The following is a 19,383-nucleotide window of genomic DNA, read 5'->3' as shown; positions in this document are numbered from 1 at the left end:
AGTACTAGAAGATGTTTACCGATACTGACAGATTCTCTCCAGCAAAGGGTTTCTCCAGTTGATGATATCAACACCCTCCAAGAGGTGCTTGTGCGAGGGGCAACCAAACTAACCATTCACTTACCTGCCCCATCAACAATATTGGTGATCTTTGAAAGTATTCACCATCTTGCAGCATCAAGACCTCTCCTACCCATAGTTTCAGGTTTATTGGAATCAGCCATGGAACTGTTCCTCACGCCAGCTGCAGCCAAATCAGTTCGGTCTAGGTTTCAGACAAAATATAGGCCTCCAGAGCAGGACCTTTTATTCCTGTGATGAGATCCTCCCTCTGATTCAGTGGTTATCCTAGCTGCAAATAAAGTGCATTCTACTATTCCTTTGTCCACCGTTCCACCAGACTAAAATTCACTGAGGGACCACTACATCTACAGCCTGTCCAGTGCTCTGGTCTCTGCAACGGGGAGCTACCCTAAGCACCACAAACCTCACTCCAGGGCTGCCACCAGCGTGGGAGCAGACAAGTAAGAGGATATAAGTATATCATTTTGAGCTACCTCTCCTTGATATACTTTGAAGACCAAAGCACAAGATTGCGTTCCCCTCAGACTTCATCTAAAAACTAAGGTAGGACTAAGGCCATGTAGTCCATAGAAAGCATAGAAGGCTAAGCTGCTATAATAGGGGCCATTGTGTGATGGTTTTTATTCTGCTCCCCTATTATATTTATTCAACCTCAACAAGTCTTTATGGTGCACTTACACATTTTTATCATTTGCTATAAAATACAAGTTCATCACCCCCCTTATTTATACAAAATCCGTCTTGAACATTTTGATGCTTTTCTCGAGACCTTTATGCCTGTTGGTCACCCAGACATGGAGACTAACCACTTTAGAGCTCCCCACATTATTTTCGGACAGATAAGCTACAATGCTTCTAAACTTATTTGTTCTCCAAATCTATCAAAAATTGCTTCAAAAACCATAAAACACAGATTTCTCAAATTACATCTAGAAATGCAAATTTCGGACCTTTATTTCTGCTCTTAAAAAAGGAGCTATAATTACTGATCTCATATTCTACATGAAAAGAAGAGTTCAGTCGAGGAAAGCATTGCTCGCTCAGGATCATGACATCTAGGAAAATTCCACATGGGCTCAAACTCTCAATAGCCCCCTCACCGGTTTACAGAGCAGATCCAACCATCCCCCTATACAATACTGGGATTATCATCAGACCACAACCTGGAACTTTTTGATGAAACCTTCTCTATCATCAAAAACACTATAAATAGTAATGAGCAGGCCACTACCGGAGGCTCTCTTGTCTCTACTGTTACCCTTGCTGCACAGGTCTCCCCCATGGTTTATAAAACAGATTACATCAGCACTCAGCTTACCCACCGGGAACTGGAGACCCTACCCTTTAATCAACAATCTGGGATAAGCCTTTACCACCCCTGTTAAGGAACGATTACAGAGACACACATCCATGAAAACAACCATTTGACCATGACTATACCCTTGTCGGCTGAACACACTACTGGGGATACATCGACCTCGCCCAAGACACTAGATAGGACCCAAACAAGTGCCCCTGCTAGACTTGAAAGCCCTAATATGATAAATACCTCACACTAAAAGATCCAAACACTCCTACCCAACCACTTCCCTTGCTCTCCTCCTCAACGCCCCACACCCCAAGCTATCCACAACCCAACCTCCACTTCATTGGTTCGCCCTGGCCAGATTCACACTTACACTACAGGCATGAGCACCCCCTTATCCCCATATCCGGGTATTTGGACTCAGTCATTGCCCACCTGCTTTCACACATCTTTAGAAGCCAGACTTAGCCTGATAGCACACGACCTCCAACTACTTAAGGCAGATCTAAAAATCCTCAAAAACCTCACCTCATAGTTGGCAATCAACATAGGAAACAACATTACACCAGAGAACTAGATTCAATCACACCCAAGATTTTAATTACCACACTAGTCCAAATTCACACCCCACAGACAACGGGTTCTCAACGGTCTTGCCATACCCCCACCTTAAAATGGCAAACGATAACCCACCCCAACGCTGAATCACGGCACCACCGGCTGAAGTAGCCCCTTTCCAACAGGGACATTCATTGCCTCCTCCTCCCATTTGGTCCTACTTACTCTGCTAACAGAAGCGGTGTAGCCGAAATCCAAACAGTTCCTACAAATCCACAAAGAGATACAAAGCACAGTCACAGAGTCGTAAACAAGTAAGTGCCCATCTCTCAGCCATCATTGGATGACACCAAACCCCTCTGAAATACATGCTACTCAATTGCAGATCGACAGTGACACATGCGGCAAACATTGCAAACCGCATCCTCACACATGAGCTAGACATACTAATCCTGACTGAAACATGGATAAATGAGGCCTCCTCGCCTATCCTTGACCTTCTAGTGCCACCTAATACATCATTAGATTAGACTGACCAAGCAGACCTGGCGGAGGTATCTCCTGCATACTCAAAAACAATATTGCAGTGAAACAGTCACATAGAATGGACATACCCTCCTGCAAATACCTATGCATGGACATTTGGAGCACCATCAACCCATGTTGCAAACTGCACACGATCTATCATCCATCTGAAATGTCAATCTCTCATGAAAGACTGTCATCCTACAGTGAGAAAAGTGTAATCTCTCCTAGTCTTGATGGCATCGTGCATATGTCTGACGCCAAATGCCTGTCTACACATGAGACCACTAAAAGAATGTCTGGAGGACCAGTGGAATCAGTACTCTGGCAACTGGGAAGACAAGATTACACTTTTTCTCAAAGCGAGGCTGTTCCTCAAATGGTGGTGCAAGCCGAACAATCTGCTGCAGGGATGCCTTATCATCAGAAGTTCTCTCCCAGACAATAGTGAGAGATGCAACCCACATGAGGCTGGGGAGCACAAATGGATCACCTTCAAATCCAGGTAGCATGATCCCTGAAGGAAATGACTTATTATATGAACCTCCTCGAGCTACGAGCTGTTCAATTAGTGTTGAAGTCTTTTCTACCGTCCTTCAAAACGCAATCCCTTCTTGTTCAGACAGACAACACAACAACAATGTACTATCTGAACAAGCAAGAGGGGTACAAAATCCAGAGCCTTGTTTGAGGCGGCCCAAACAATTTGGAACTGGTTGCTAGTCACCTGAGAACAGAATCTTCAAGCAGACTCCTGAAGCAAGATGCTTTAATAAAATCACGAGTGGGTTCTACACAACAACGTAGTCGAAAACATCTTCTGCGTGTGGGGTAATTCTCACATAGATTTATTCGCAACCACAGAAAACAAAAAATGCCCAAACTTCACTTCGAGGTAATACCAAACAGACACATTGGGAAATTCCCTATGAATCGACTGGTCCAACAAATTTCACCTTTTCTCAGATTCCCCTAATTCCATCAGTAATCATCAAGCTGTCTTACTCGAAGGCAATAACAATTTTGATAGCTCCAGAGTGGCTCCAACAATGCTGCAGTACAGTCAGTATCTTTTCATGAAGTTCAGAGTTCAGATGGTTCATCTCACTCTCTCCTCTGAGTTTGGCAGCATGGCTCATGGAATTGTATGATATGGGCATTTGAATCTTCCACAAGAATGCATGAAAATTCTCTGGGAGGATAAACCTCCATCAACGTGTTCCATTTATTCCTTTAAATGGAAGAGATTCAGGGGCGTGGCTTGCCGCTTGAAGATGGTGGTCGCAGCTTGAGCGAGCTCCAGCCGGCCCGCTACTTCTCCTGTGATTATCCTGCCTCTGCCCTGCTTTCAGGCGCCCGTTGCCAGTGTACGGGGTCTGGGGCTGCCTGTCGGCGATCCGGTGCCCTGAGCGGAGCTCCCAGAGCCGGGGACGCGACGCGAGCCGACGTGCCATCTGGAGGCCTGCACCAGTGAGGTGGAGCCGGGGACCTAGAGTTTCGCGCCCCCGGACCTGGACACCTACCGGGCGGCCTGGGGTCGCGGACGACAACCGGCGACCGGGACCCGCCGGAGGCGCCCGCTGCCGAGCGCTCACCTGTACCCCTGCCTGGGTTTAGGAGGGCCATCGCTGGCCCCAATTCTGCGGAGAGTGGCGCGCTGACCGAGGAGGCCTTGACACAGCGCCAGCCATTGTGGGCGGCCTGGGCGCCCGGCGGGATCCCCGGCCTCGCGTGTGCGAGCGGCTGACCTGCGGTGCGGGCTGCTCGGCCTCTGCCGCCCGCGCAGGCCGGCTTGGCGGCAAAACCGCAGGGACCTTGTCGGACGGACGCGGTGGTGCAGGGGCGGCGGCAGCTGGTGGGACCCCCCCCCGGAGAACTGATCGGACCAGCGCTGGTGCTGGCGGGGGCTCTCAGATCCGCGGCCTACCCCCAGGAAGGGGCATTTGCTGGTTGGTGACGTTCCCCCCACTCCTCCTGCCTGCCTTACTCGGTAGATGCTCCGGGGCTCCGACACTGGGGGGGGCCACTGAGGTATCTCGACCGGGAACGCTCTGCTGGGAGCTGTAGACCTGGGGGCTGATCTACTGGGGAATCCTCTGCACTGGGAGCCTTAACTCCCGGGACTGGTGCTGGCTGACTATATACTGGGACTGGCCCCCCTTTTGCTTTGCTTTGAGACACGGCTTGCCCGCCTGGAGGGGATACACATGCTTTGATCGCCTGAACCCCTGGCTGAAAAGTGCTGGGCTGCGGTGAGGAACTACCGGGAATCCTTCTGCGCACTCTGTGCCCTCCGGGAGGAGGGGAGTAGTGGGGCCTTGTGAACCATGGGGCGCCCTCGGAAGCCCCCGACGGACGTGGAGGAGGGGGCGGCGAGCAGCCAGAGCTCTGCCGTGAGTGAGGGGCCGCCGTCGGGCCTGCCTCAAGGCCAACTGGAGCAGATTCTACAGGCCATCGCAGACACCAGGGAGGCCCTGCGTCTGGATATCGGCCAAGTGTCCACGGGCCTGGGACTTTTGAGAGCGGACCACGGCAAGCTAGCGGACCGGGTCAAGCAGACTGAAGGCCGTCTGGACGTGCTGGAACCGACGACCAAGGCGAACGAGGTTGCCATAGGGGAGCTGCAGCGCAGGGTACACCTCCTGGAGCAGAGAGCGGAGGACGCGGAAGGGCGCAATCGCCGCAACAACATCCGCGTGGTTGGCCTGCCGGAGAAAATCGAGGGGACTGACATGGTAGGCTACCTGGAGCCCTGGCTGCGCAGCGTGGTGGCGCCGGAGGGCCTGACCCAGTTTTACACGTTGGAGCGCGCCCATCGGGTGCCAGCTCGACCCCCAGCGGAGGGCAGGCCACCACGCCCAGTGGTAGCGCGCTTGTTGCACTTCAGGGACCGTGATCTTATCCTGCAGAGGGCGAGAGCACTGGGGCCCTACCGGGTGGACAACGCTCAGGTCTCTATTTACCCGGATTACTCCCTAGAGGTGCAGAGGCAACGCTCCACATTTCTGGCAGTCAAGAGAGCATTACGGGAGGAGGGCATCCGCTACTCGCTTCTGTTTCCTGCGCGTCTGAGGATTATGATGGATGGTAAATCTTCTTTCTATGACTCTCCAGATGAAGTGTGGGACTGGTTGGAGCTCTATAAAGCTGGGACGGATGGTCCCCCTGCATCTGACGAACAACGGAGGAAGCCGCAACGATCCAGGCGATCCCGGAGACCCAGGAGGAGACCGCCGAAGGCTGGAACACCTTCTGTCTCGCAAACCGAGTTAGAACGCAGGGAGGCCCTTCAGGCGGTTTCAAACATCTCCAAGGCGGTGGCGGTGCTCTCTGCAGCGGAGACGGGCTCCAAAATGGGCTCGGAGGAAGCAGTGTCGGAGGAATCGAGTGTTGGTGATAAGGGACTACCTTCGGTCACGCCTGGGACGGCTGATGATTTATTGGATGAGTGACCTTCGGGACCTGTCCTGCTGGTATCGTATTTGCTGTGGGACAATTGGGTTGGGACTGGGGCGAAGGCACGTGGCTGGGAGTGTTGGGTTGTTACGGGGTGCTGGGGGGATTCCCTCCCGCTGCTGGCGATCTAGACCACTACGGTAGCGGGGATATGGGGCATCGAGGACACGATAGGGAGGGCTGGCCAGGGGACACGGTTCGCTCACGCCCTATTGGAGGTAGCGACAAGCCGCCCCTCCTCCTCACACCTATTGTGGGACTCTGGTAGTTACCGGAGACGTTTCAACTGAGGTTATTGACATTTGGATGGGACTCTGCTGTTTAGGGCCTGTTCTGGGGATGGGTGGGTCAGGGGGTTGTTGGGTGATGTTCTGGGGTTGGATTGGGGGTGATGTCAGTGTGTCCAGACTCTGGGTTATCGACGGAGCTACTTTTACTGTTGTGAATGGGGACCATACCTGACCTCAAATGTGTGACCTGGAATGTACGGGGACTGAACTCCATGCTGAAACGCCACAAGGTGCATGCCTATCTTGTCCGTAGGGGGGTACACATAGCCTTTCTGCAAGAGACGCATGTTGACCACTGCGAAGGGCGGGCTTTACAGCGCAGGTGGCGGGGTCAGCTGTTTCACACGAGCTACTCGGCATTTGCGAGAGGGGTCCTGATCTGGGTGCGGGCGGGGGTCCCCTTTCAGCCGCTGCAGACGGTGCTTGACCCTGAGGGGAGGTTCGTGGCTGTACAGGGCCGATTGGACGGGAGGGATGTCACACTCTGTTGTATATACGCCCCCAATGTAGACCAACCTGCCTTTTTTGCGCGTCTTTCAGGGAAGCTGGCGTCTGTATTAGCCAATGCAGTCATATTAGGGGGGGACTTTAATTCGGTCCTTGATGTGGGGATGGACAGGTCTCACCCTCCACTGGCGCAGGCAGCGGCGCACAGGCTAGCGCAGAGTAGGCGAGCGTGGCAGAGTGGCTGGGGCCTGGTTGATGCGTGGCGTACCCAACACCCAACGGAGAAAGACTTCTCGTTCTATTCCCCTCCGCACGAGCTTCATGTTCGCCTTGACAGCATTCTCTGCACGCCAGATGTTCAGTGCCTGGTCCGTCATAGTGAGTACCTGGCCAAGACAATTTCTGACCATAACCCTTGTCTGGTAACGTTCCACTGGACGCGGCAACGCCAAGCTATACCGACGTGGCGATTGAACCCGCTGGCGCTTGAGGACCCGGTATTTCGAACAGAAGTAGGTATCGGGGTGGAGGGCTACTTTGGCGATAACGCGGGCACGGCTTCTAGTAGAGCGCTGGAATGGGACGCTTTTAAGGCGGTGGTTCGGGGTCTATGCATATCGGCCACGGCGGGAGTCCGGAAAACTCTCTTGCGGGACCTCACGAAGAGCGAGGATCGCTTGCGTGAGGAGGAGAGGCGCTTCCACGCAGCCCCGGAAGCTCGCGAGGCGGTTTCATCGGCGCGGGAGGCCGTGGCGGCAGTGATGGAAAAGCTGCGCTGCTTTGATTATAAAGAGTTCCTGATTCGAGCTCATGCTGAGCGCGACAAAGTGGGTTCGCTCCTGGCTTGGCTGGCCTCTCCAGGAACTCGTGGCACCCCGATTGTGGCTATCGCTACACCGGAAGGGACTGAGGTTTACTCCCAATCGGAGATTAATGACCAGTTTTTCACATACTACGCGCACCTTTATAAGAGTGCGACACCGTGTATGCTAGAGGACTTGGACGAGTTCCTCCGGGTGGCGCAGCTCCCCCGACTAGACCCTGACCATGTGGCCACACTGGGCGGTGACATCTCTGAAGGTGAGATTCGGGTGGCCATTAAACAGATGGCTCGCCGGAAGACTCCCGGTACAGATGGGATACCGATCGAGTTTTATGCAGCTTATGCTGACGTGTTGGTGCCGCGCTTGCTTGTGGTGTACCGAGAGGCGTGGGACACGGGGACTCTCCCCTCGTCGACCCGGGAAGCTTTGGTGATTCCCTTACTGAAGCGGGACGGCGACGCCACCTCACGCTCGGCCTACAGACCCTTGTCCATGCTCACAACGGACTATAAAATATTGAGCAGGGTTCTTGCGACGCGATTGCTGCCCCACATGCGAGCGTTGGTACACCGGGACCAGGCAGGGTTTATCCCCCAGCGCACTACCGCTACCTGTGTGCGACGACTGCTTCGGGTCATGGAGGGCTATGTTGACGGCCTGCCAGGACCCGCTGTTCTGTCAACTGATATTGAGAAAGCATTTGACAGCGTCGAATGGCCGTACTTGCTTCGCGTACTGGAGACCTTCGGCCTGGGTGAGCGATATGTGAAATGGACCTCCTTGCTCTATGCTGCGGCCACAGCCCGAGTCAAGACTGGGGCCACTATTTCGGCCCCTTACAGGGTAGAACGTGGAACTAGACAGGGCTGTTCCTTGTCCCCTCTCCTGTTTGCGTTAGCTATAGAGCCATTGGCAGCTCACGCCCGTCTGGGTCAGGCATATGAGGGCTTACAGCTAAGAGGCGACACGCACTATATCTCCCTTTACGCTGACGATTGCCTACTGTTTCTGGCCGATGCGGACGCCGCCCTACGCGGGGCTAGACGCCTGTTATCGGATTTCGGCCACCTTTCGGGACTAAGGGTCAATTGGAAGAAGTCATGCCTCTTCCCGCTAGGGTCAGGAGCGGACGACTCCCAACCAGAGGATGAGCTGCGGTGGGAATTTCACTGCCTCCCTTATCTGGGTACGCGTATATACCGGTCCCAATTGGACCTCTTGGAGGGTAACATCGAAAGAGCGATCCGGAACCTGCGAGGCTGTATGGGGTTTTGGCGGACGCTACCGCTGGCGATCGCGGGGCGAGTGGCGTTACTCAAAATGGTGGCGCTGCCCCGCCTCTTATATTTGTTTCGCACTCTACCAGTCTGGATCCCGGCTTCCGTGTTCGCCAGATTGCGATCCTTGGTCACCGAGTTCCTTTGGGGTGCGGGCAGGAGGCGAGTAGCGCTGACCACACTGATGCGCCCTAGGTCGGACGGGGGACTAGCCGCCCCTGACTTTGAATGGTACTACTTAGCGGCCCAGCTGCAATGGCTTACTCAGGAAGTGGCTCTTGAATTCAGAGGACCGGAGGGGGCTGCAGGCGGCTTCCTTCCGAGACATGTCATGTCCTTCGTTATACTGGCCCAGAAGCTGGACCTTTCCCTACTCTCCAGCGAGGAACGGACGATCCGCAATTGCTGGCTGCGGTGCCATAGACGAGCCGGCGTCGCTCGCCCATATGCCCCGGAAATCCCACTGGGGATGTGCACTGCCTTCCCGCATGGAGGGGATTGGTCAGCTTTGGCGACCTGGGAGGACCTAGGCCTGCAAATGGTCGGTGATCTGTACAAGGAGGGATCGCTGCTGTCATTCCAGGAGCTGCGTGATGTCTACGACCTCCCGAGGGGGGATTACCTGTTGCACGCCTCGCTCGTGGCTAGCATCCAGCGCCACTGGAGGAAGGGCCTCTCTGAACCGCCCACGTCTGAGAGTTGTCAGTATGTGGTTATGGCGGCTGGTACTTACAAGGCCGTCACCTGTCTATACCGGAGGCTGTCGTCGGCGACGCTGCAGCCCCTGGACGGACTGAGAGCCAAATGGGAAGCGGATATTGGTCGACCGATTCCCGACACGACTTGGCCGCAGCTTTTGCGGCGTGCATGGAAAGGCACGAGGAATGCCAGGTTCCAGATGATCCAATTCTTCTCTCTTCACCGAGCTTACCTGACACCGGTCAAGATCTCGCAGTACTTTGAGGGCGCGCCTTCGCTCTGCCCTAGATGTGGTATGGAGGAGGCGGATTTCGCCCATATGTTCTGGGCGTGTGTGAAGCTGACCGATTACTGGGAGGCGGTGATGGCCTGCCTGAATGCTGTCACGGATCGGAATATTGGAGCAGATATGGGCGTGTGCTTGCTGTTGTGGTTCCCTCATACCCCCCGCACCCGCGTCACCAGCAAATTCTTCGATTTGGGCCTGATATTGGCCAAACGGGAAATTACCATGCACTGGAAATCCAGCCAGGGCCCCAGCTACTTGCGCTGGCGATCTACACTGGAGAGGTGGGCTACGGCAGAGGGCGCACTGCAGCTGCGACAGGCCAGGCGACTAGATACTGACAGGGCACTGGACACAGCCAGAGCGTGGGAGGCCCTTGTGGCCGAGCTGCGACTCCCTGAGGGCGACCGGGAGGAGGATAGTGAGGCGCCGACGCCATAGGGGGCTGTAGGGGTGAGGTTCCCTGTTCCGGATACGACACACACCTGCCATGAATAAAGACAAAGGTTGTGAGGGTTCAGGCCCCCCACTGGGAAGCATCATCTACCTCCCCTTCAATTGCCCGGAAGGAGGGAGGGATTGTGGAGCATTAACTGTTGGACGGAGGACACTGGCACACTGACTAGGGGGGTGGGATCCAGGGAGGGACCGGTTGTGGGATTGTTTTTCTAAATGGTATGTTCTCAGAAAAGACTCATCTTCCTACACTCTTCAGTGTGCATGTAAACAATGACCAGTATCTTGAATGTCTTTCTCTGAAACGCCAATAAAAATTGTTTTTGCAAAAAAAAAAAAAATGGAAGAGATTCTGTATCTAGTGTTCTGACGGTAACTTTGATCCAGTGACGTGCCAAGAAGAAGCTATTCTTCCATATTTGCTTTACCTGGCAAGTCTGTTTGGCGGCGATTACTGCCTATGGAAAATGTCCTTCTTTTTTCCAAACCCCTATTATTAAAGGCTTCTTAGAGTTTGAAAAAGGTTTTCCCTCCAATACGCAGTCCCTCCCTTCCTTGGGAATTGAACATATTGCTCTCAGGTCTCATGCAGTGTCCTTTTGAGCCCATCCATAAAGCCTCATTACAATACCTTTCCTGGAAGGCAACTTTCCTATTAGCTATTACATCAGCACATAGGGTTAGTGAGACTTTATGCTCTTGCAAAATGTATACTGTGTTCCATAGCAGTACGGTGGTTATGAGGACTCATCCGAAATTCTTACCAAAAGTTGTTCCGGATTTTCAAATTAACCAGTCCATTACTTTGACCACTTTCTTATAACACTCTTCCACTCCAGCAGAAAGAATTATCTATACTTTAGTTGTTAGGCACATCTTAAAATGTTATCTAGCAAAACAAAAGGCATACGCAAGTTTAATCAATAGTTTGTAAACTATGGCCCTATTCATACAGGTTTAGCCACATCTAAACAATCTGTATTCAGGTGGATAGTGTCTTGCATTGTTGTGTAGCATTTTAGGACCGTAGTGTAATTTTCCCGATTCATGCCCTTATATAGGTTTAAATCACCTTGTCCTTATATAGGCATAGAAATCATAACCATATTTAGACATAGCCCATGCAGTCCAAATACAGGCATGGATAATTCCACTAGTTCTGAAAAGCCACAACGATTTCTTGGAAAACTCGGCTTCCGCAGTCAGGGACTTCCCCTTGATTGAATATTGATTTGTCCAAGAACTCATGGAGTTTTCAAAGAACTGCGATTCTTTGATGACGTTATTATGTCCAACTTTACATCAAACTCGGCACCTTCAAGGTATAAATATGCCACACTGGCCCTAGCAAGCACACAGTGGTTTGGAGCAGTTTGACGATCTACTTGCCCGACGCAGCTCGCTACAGCAAGTGCCGAAGGAAGCCGACCCTCCAGCTGACGCTGTCTTTTCTCTCGCCGAGAAATCCAGCTCCAGTGTTTCCAAGCTCCAAGAATAAAGTTCTGTGTAGTAAACCTAATGCTCATTAAGCTTGAGGGAAAACAGCTACAGCTTCTTTAATGAGGAATATTGCCATTGCTGAAATATGCAAAACAGCTACGTGGAGATCAGTTCACACTTCTATCAAACACTATTGTTTGGACTTAGATGCAAGAACAGATGCACAAGTAGAACAGGCTTCTCTGAGGAATCTATTTGCTTAATCTTCTCTATAGGTCATTTCCTCCACAGTTGGTAGGGATGGGCTTGCTACTCTATTCAGTGCTTATGATTATCAGTGGAGATCCCCTGAGAAACAGAAGGAATGGTTTATTACCTGTAATACTATTTCTCTATCAGGGGAATCTTAATTGAAATCATAAGCAACCCGCCCTCCTCCCAGACGGAAGAAACAGAGACAATAAATAGACAATCAGTTTCCCTAGTTAATACTATTGCTGGCTCTGTAAAAAAAAGAACTGAGGTAACAGCCACCTACTGGGCATGATGGGATACTGGAGGACAGTGAGCCCTTAAAGGCACAGACTCTCTTTTCATGTCCGCAAAGTTGCAGCTAATAAGTCTACTTTGTCGAGGGGCGTGGCTGACCGAGCAGCGAGATGGCCGCTGAATAAGCGAGCTCCGCCGGCTGCGATACTAATCCTGCAATAATCCTTACCAGATCGTAAGGCACATCGTCACTCCTTGCATGGTGTGGTTGCGGTTGGCGAGAGGTACCCATAGATACCCTTTGAAGACCATAGCGTGTGTGGGTCGTGGGTCGCACGCTCCGACTGCTGGTTCTGAGACGAGGCGTCAGCGAAAGCTGAGAGCGGCGATATCCTTCCTGGGCACCTGATTCAACTTGAGTCCGGGGACGAGAGGGCCGCACCGGAGGCGCCACGACTCGAATCGGCGCGACCTGCGACTCCGCGCCGGACCAGCAAAGGTGGGAACGCCGTTCTATCGGCCGGCATCAGCAATGCTCTGGTGTGTGCAGTGACTGGGAAATATACTTTATGAAAATCGGAGCTAGACACTTTATCTGAGCCTCCATCTTGGATTGGGCTGAACTGTGCATCCTGAGTCTGTGTTAACTCCTTAGGAGGTACGTTGCCACGCTGTTTGCCTGCCAAACTGCTCCGTTCCATGATGTAGTCTGGAGGCGCTGTAACTATTCACGCAGGCGAGGCTGCTACGACAAACAAATTCCCGAGTGAGGTCGGGACGCCGCCATTGTGCGATGTGGAAGGCTTTGATCGTCCTGAATTAAGATGGCGGAAACCTACTGAGGGCGGGAAGGGGCAAACGACTGCCAGGCATTGATTAGCAGGCTCTGTGTGTGACATTGTGAAGAGCGCTACACACAGTATACTGCACGCTTCACCTCCAATCCACAGGCTTGCGCCAGCGAGCTGCTGCGGGGCCTGTGAGCTTATTGGGCCTACACGAGTTGCCCTCTGGAACCCTAAGGAGTGCCTGGCTCCCGACTGTGCTGCCTGTTCTCCCCCGAACGATGTGGTATTGTTGGCAGAGTTGAAGGGACGATCGATATTACAATTAAGCCCACATTTGAAAGCTCACACCTCACTGTCAAGAGACATATTCGCACGCTTTGGCATGTGAGCCCTGTATTCAGTTACTCTTGGACCCTGACTGCCCGTAGGTGCAGGCTATTACACGCGGGCTGCGGAAGACGCGGGGGTAACGCCTCGTCCAGGCTGGGAGGATGGGCAAAGGGTACCCTCGCCAGCTGCGCCTTACCTTCGAACAAAAGCGCCAGACTAAGCAGCCATCTCAGGATTCGGAGGCTGCAGAGTCGGCGGCACATGGTGACGAACAGGACATAGATGTTAAAACATTGATGTTGGAGGTGCGCTCTAGCTTGCGGAGCATAGATACGAAGTTGGACTCCATGACTACTCAGTTGGAGTCGGTGAGATCCCAGGTCAGCACGCACGAGACTAGGTTAGATTGCCTGGAAATCGTAACACGGAATGCTGTGAATTCCAGCATGACACGAAGGTGCAAATCACCAACATGGAGAAACAGATTGAAGATTTGCACACCAAAGCCGATGACTTGGAAGCACGTTCTAGGAGATGTAACGTTCGAGTTACAGGGATTCCAGAAACCACAGCAATCGGGAAGATGGAGGTCTTCATCACTGACCTACTGCATGAACTATTTGACCCTAACCTGTCACCTGTGTTCACTGTAGAGCGTGCACATAGGGCACTGGGGAAAAAGACGCCGGTTGGATCAACGCCGAGGCCCATTCTCGTGAAGCTGCTGAACTACCAAGACAGGGATCTCATACTCAGGCTGGCGAGAGAGAAAGGGAAAATAATACATAAAGGTAATAATCTTTCATTCTACCCTGACTTCACGCCTCTGGTGCAGGCAGCTCGGAAATAATTTTTACCAGCGAAACGCCTACTACTGCAGGCGGGTCTTCCATACTCCCTCCTATACCCTGCAAAACTAAGAGTCGTTCATGACGGAACTACCAATTACTTTACAGATGCCCACTCTGCCCTTAAATTTGCAAAGCACATATGTGGTTCTAAATCAAAGAAGAAGACTGTACCTGGTGGAGAAGTGGAGGCGCGCTCGAGTGACAATGATTGAATGCTAACAGTTCCTTACTGCTGCAACTCTTGTGAAATGTTCTTTATTTTACTGATTAGACCTAGTATATCAATGTACGCCTCGATCCGCTTTGCTGGGTAACATTTATGTTGAGAATGATATGTCTGCTATGGTTCCCTTATGGGCTGTGCTTATGCTGCGTGGCTCTCTAACTATGCAACTGTTGACTTTAATATTTACTGTTATTAAGTGCCTTAGGTTTAAATTGAAATAACGCAGTCACCCTGTGCCAACGGGGTTGTATGCTCGAGATGCCTAGCCCCCGAGTGGTGTCTCCCGCTATTCACTTGTTAAGTTGTTCTTACGCCACGTGCGTTATGGGGGGGGAATTCATCACAACCTGATTGGGGGGTTGGTGTGGGCGGGAGGAGGGCTGGGGTAATGGGTTGTTTGGCTATAGGTCAGTGCTTTGGTACTAAGTTCTGTACTGTTGTTTTACATGGTCATACTGTGGTTAGGCTAGATTGTGACCACCAGGGATCAGAATTGGGTGAATGGGGGTGACAAAGGTGCTAACGTGGAACATCCGTGGTTTGCATGATAGCCGGAAGGCGAGACTACTGCATGGCTATCTGCAGAGGCATGGCATTGATTTATGCTTTTTACAGGAAACACATCTGAACACAACACCATCACCTAGACTTAGGCACTCTAGATGGGGCCCCGTATACTCAGCTATATTTTCAAATTATGCCCGAGGTGTGGCGATACTGGTAAGAAAAGGCCTAGACTGGAGGGAACATAAGATATCCTGCGACACAGATGGGCGATACGTGGTGTTGCAAGGGACCCTCATGGGTAAACCGATAGTATTGGCGGCTGTCTACGGCCCAAATGTAGATGATCGGGAGTTCTTCAGGAGGGTCTGGGCTCAGATTACATTAATGGATTGCCCGACCGTTATTTGGGGTGGGGACTTCAATGTGGTGTTAAATGATTCACTAGATCAAAAAGGTGCCCCCAGACCTCTACACCCACACGCCAGCACTGCTCTAAATGACATACTCAAGGAAGGCTCGTTGATAGATATTTGGAGGGTACGGAACCCCAGGGGTACGGAGGGCACATGTATATCCAGTCACCATGGTGCCTGGTCAAGACTGGAGTTTTGGCTGGTAACTTCAGATGTGGCTGCTTGGACAGTTAATTTGGAGGGTCTGGCCCGCTCACTGTCCGACCATGCCCCCTGCCTGTTGAAACTAATGATCTCCGGTGCCCCCACTCTCGCCTTTACCTGGTGTTTGCCACCACATGCCTTGCTCGATGCTGCCTTCACTGAGGAAATTAGGAAAGATATCACAAACTACTTTGAAAATAATGTTGGGTCTGTCTCTTCGGAATCAATCTCATGGGATGCATTCAAGGTGGTCATTAGGGGGCAGTGCATGGCACGCCAGGCGGGTGTTCTTAAGGCTATTAGGGGTACCCTGAGCGCGTTGGAAAAGGACCTTAAAGACCTTGAGAAAATATTCTGTGACAACCCCACTCCCGAGCTTGCGACACAGATTAAAGCTAAACTATTAGATTATACAGAGGAAGCGCAGCGCAAGCTTAAGTTCCTAGGTAAGCAGGCGGAGGCGCGAAGATATGGTAAAGGGGATAGGCCTAGCAGGACACTAGCCAGGCTCATTAATAATGCTGGGACGCCCGCCTACGTGCATACCATAATTGACCCTGATGGGGACGTGATTATAGGACAGGAGGAGATTTTGGCGACTTTTGCCACATTCTACTCCAAATTATATGAATCCACACATGTGCAGACACGGGAATTGCTCGAGTCCTATTTGGATTCCATCGCCCTAGTCTGGTTTAACGATGCCCATCGTAAATACATGGACCTTCCGGTTACTGTCCAAGACATTGCCAAGGTTATTAAAGGTTTACCATTAAATAAAGCTCCGGCCCTGATGGGCTCACCACGGCATTCTACAAAACATATGTAGATGAACTGGCGCCGAGGCTCCATGCTGTTTTTGCCGAGGCTCTAGAGGAGGGGGTACTGCCAGAATCTATGAGAGAGGCCCTTATCGTCACGCTTTTGAAGCCGGACAAGGATAACAAATCTCTGGATTCCTACAGGCCTTTGTCTCTTATAAATGTGGATGTGAAAATATATGCGAAAATCATCGCTGACCGCTTACTGCCGCTGCTCCCAATGGTAGCCCTCCCTGACCAATCAGGGTTTGTACCGGGCCGTGCAACCTCACATAACCTACGGACTGTTTTCTCAGTACTACACTATGTCCACCCAGATGTACAGGCTGCAGCGGTATTTTTAGATGCCACGAAGGCCTTTGATTCTCTTGAATGGCCCGATCTATTCCGAATTTTGGAACGCATGGGGTTTAGCCCATTATTTATTGCACTAATACGTCCACTCTACACAGCACCAAAGGCGAGGGTGAGAGTCAATGGCCTAATATCTGCACCTTTTAATATCTCCCGGGGTACAAGACAGGGTTGCCCTTGAACCCCGCTCCTATTTGCAATTGCGATGGAACCGTTAGCGGCCAGAATCCGACAACACCACACTGCGCGAGGGATAGGATTTAGCACCCGTAGCTTATTGATTTCATTATATGCTGACGAAGTGACCCTATATGTTTCGAAACCAGCTGAAAATTTGAACCCATTGCTACGCGAATTTGTAAAATTTGCCGGGTTGTCAGGTATCTCAATTAATTGGGCCAAATCGGTCATCTTTCCCCTAACTGACAACACCCCAGAGGTACATTCTGAATTCCCTCTACGGTGGGAGGCAGATGAAGTTAAATATCTGGGTGTGTGGATAAGCCGCAACATCCAGGATGTTTGGGCCCTACATTTTGGTAGAGCTGTGGCTTGGCTTGAAGGGAAAGTGGCCATATGGACAAAATTACCGCTATCTCTTGCCGGCAGAATTGCACTTGCAAAGATGGTGGTCCTGCCAAAATTCCTGTATCTCTTTGTGAACATCCCGATCCCCCTGACGAAGCATTTTTTCGCTTGTCTGCGATCCCATCTACTAACATTGGTGTGGGCGGGCGGACAAGCTAGGCTGTCTTGGGCGCTTTTGACGCTACCGTTGCGGCAGGGAGGCATGGCCGCGCCTGACATGCACCTATATGCCTTATGTGCGCAAGCCCAGTTTGCACATTTCTGGGCCTACCCCACTCCCTATCAACCGCATGTGGCGGTGGAAATGGACTCTGTCTTCGCTTCCACTCAGTGTAGCCCTCTATCACAAAACTCCGAGACCATCCCTAGACATAGACACTGCGAACATGTTGCGCTGGGCATGGCAGGAGTTGCGAAGGCGTGCAGGTCTTTCTCTTCTATACGCGCCGGCAATTCCTCTCAGACAAAACCCAATGATACCATGCTTAGAGGAAAGCAGGGGAGACATCTCCTTGGCAGGAACGACATTGCGCACATTCGCTGATCTTTATCCAAATGGCATGTTCCGCGATATACAATTGGCTGCAGATGGACCGGCCCCGTCTTTTACAGACAGGTTCATGTATCATAAACTGAAATCATCCTGTAAAGCCTTCTGGGATCAATTTCCGGAGGAACCTCCACAACTTCAAGCTCTCCAGAACATTCTAGCCAGAGCATCCCCGAAAAAGTTGATATCTCGTTTATACAATGCAATGCAAGAACAATCTCCCCTTGTAACGCCTAATTCTATGCACTTGTGGAATGCTGAACTTGACCCGCCACTGACTGAAGACCAATGGTCCTTTTGCTGTAGGCAACTGTTGGAACTTTCCCCTAATTATAAACTCCGGGTAATCCACTTTAAATTCTTACATAGATTTTATCGTACCCCTGTTGCTCTCCACCGAATGGGCCTAAGAGAGGATAACAACTGTTGGAAGTGTGGTGCAGAGGGTGCCTCTTTCCTCCATGTGGCCTGGAGCTGCCCATCCCTTCTTGGTTACTGGACGGCCGTATTCAATGCAATTAACCAGATTCTTAAGAGAACAGATACGCCATCCCCGCTGCTGGGAATATTAGGGTGGGTGGCTGACACGGAACCCAAATATCGCAAGCTATATGCTCTTTTGAAATTATATGCCAAGCGTCAGGTAGCAATTCGCTGGGGGCGCAGAACCCTTCCCAAGTTTCCGGACTGGTTATCAGACGTGGCTTATGGCCACACTCAGCTTGGAAACTATTGGGAATTAATGTCGACTGCCTCCCGCCCTCGGGACATCTGGGAGCCATTCCTCCAGTGGATGGGAGATAGAGATGCATTGTTGTCTCCTGAACCCATTAGCCCGCCATAGAGAGGCATAGCTGCCAAGGGGTGGAGTGACGGTCTGGGTTCTAAAACGAGGTTGTTACTTCTAATGCACTGTTTGTTTGTATGCCTCTCATGTTGAATGCACCACTTGTGATCACCCCGCTTTCTCTGTCTTGCGGATCTATGATATGTCCCTTGGAATCTACTAGCGCTTATATGACTATGTCAAGGTTTTCTGTCACCAAACCGACCACATGGACATTGATGCACTGACCTTTTGTACCATATTTTTGATACTTTTACTGTGATTACATATTGAATTTTCTGAAGTACTGACGATTGCCTAAGTTGTTCTACTGTTTACTAAAACATACATTCTTGTGTACCAAATTGCAATTGTAAGAACTTTGCCAACTATCTTGCGTATGTTATATGTGTAAGATACAACTTGCTTTGCATGATACCATTATTCAGATAATAAAAATAAGTTTAAAAATAAATAAATAAATAAATAAGTCTACATTGTTCTCTTCCTTCTTTATCTTTTTTCTTTAAAAAAGGTTTGTGATGCAGAAATGGCAGATCAAAAGTTATTTATCGGCCTGTAAGTTAGACCCTATGAGAAACAAAATGTATCACTTGGGATAACTCTGCCTCCACTGGATCCATGTGCCATTCCAGGCACTAACCCATCCAGCATCGCCATGCTAAACAGTAGCGCTTCCTGGTGGAAGTACCCCAGGCCTGTTGAATGAATCCTGAAGCCACTTCCGAAATGCCTGGCAACGTCTTCCCATTCAATCAATCAATCAA

The 19,383-nt window shown here is 51.1% G+C and overlaps 1 protein-coding gene across 2 annotated transcripts in view; it reads left to right on the top strand.

The window, feature by feature from the left end:
• Window positions 1–19,383, top strand: part of SOX30 (SRY-box transcription factor 30) — an 879,778-nt gene that overhangs the window by 555,495 nt on the left and 304,900 nt on the right. The window lies entirely within an intron of this gene.

Source organism: Lissotriton helveticus, chromosome 7 (assembly GCF_964261635.1).
Source record: "Lissotriton helveticus chromosome 7, aLisHel1.1, whole genome shotgun sequence".
NCBI classification, from domain to species: Eukaryota; Metazoa; Chordata; class Amphibia; order Caudata; family Salamandridae; genus Lissotriton; species Lissotriton helveticus.
This window is presented reverse-complemented; position numbering and strand designations above follow the sequence as displayed.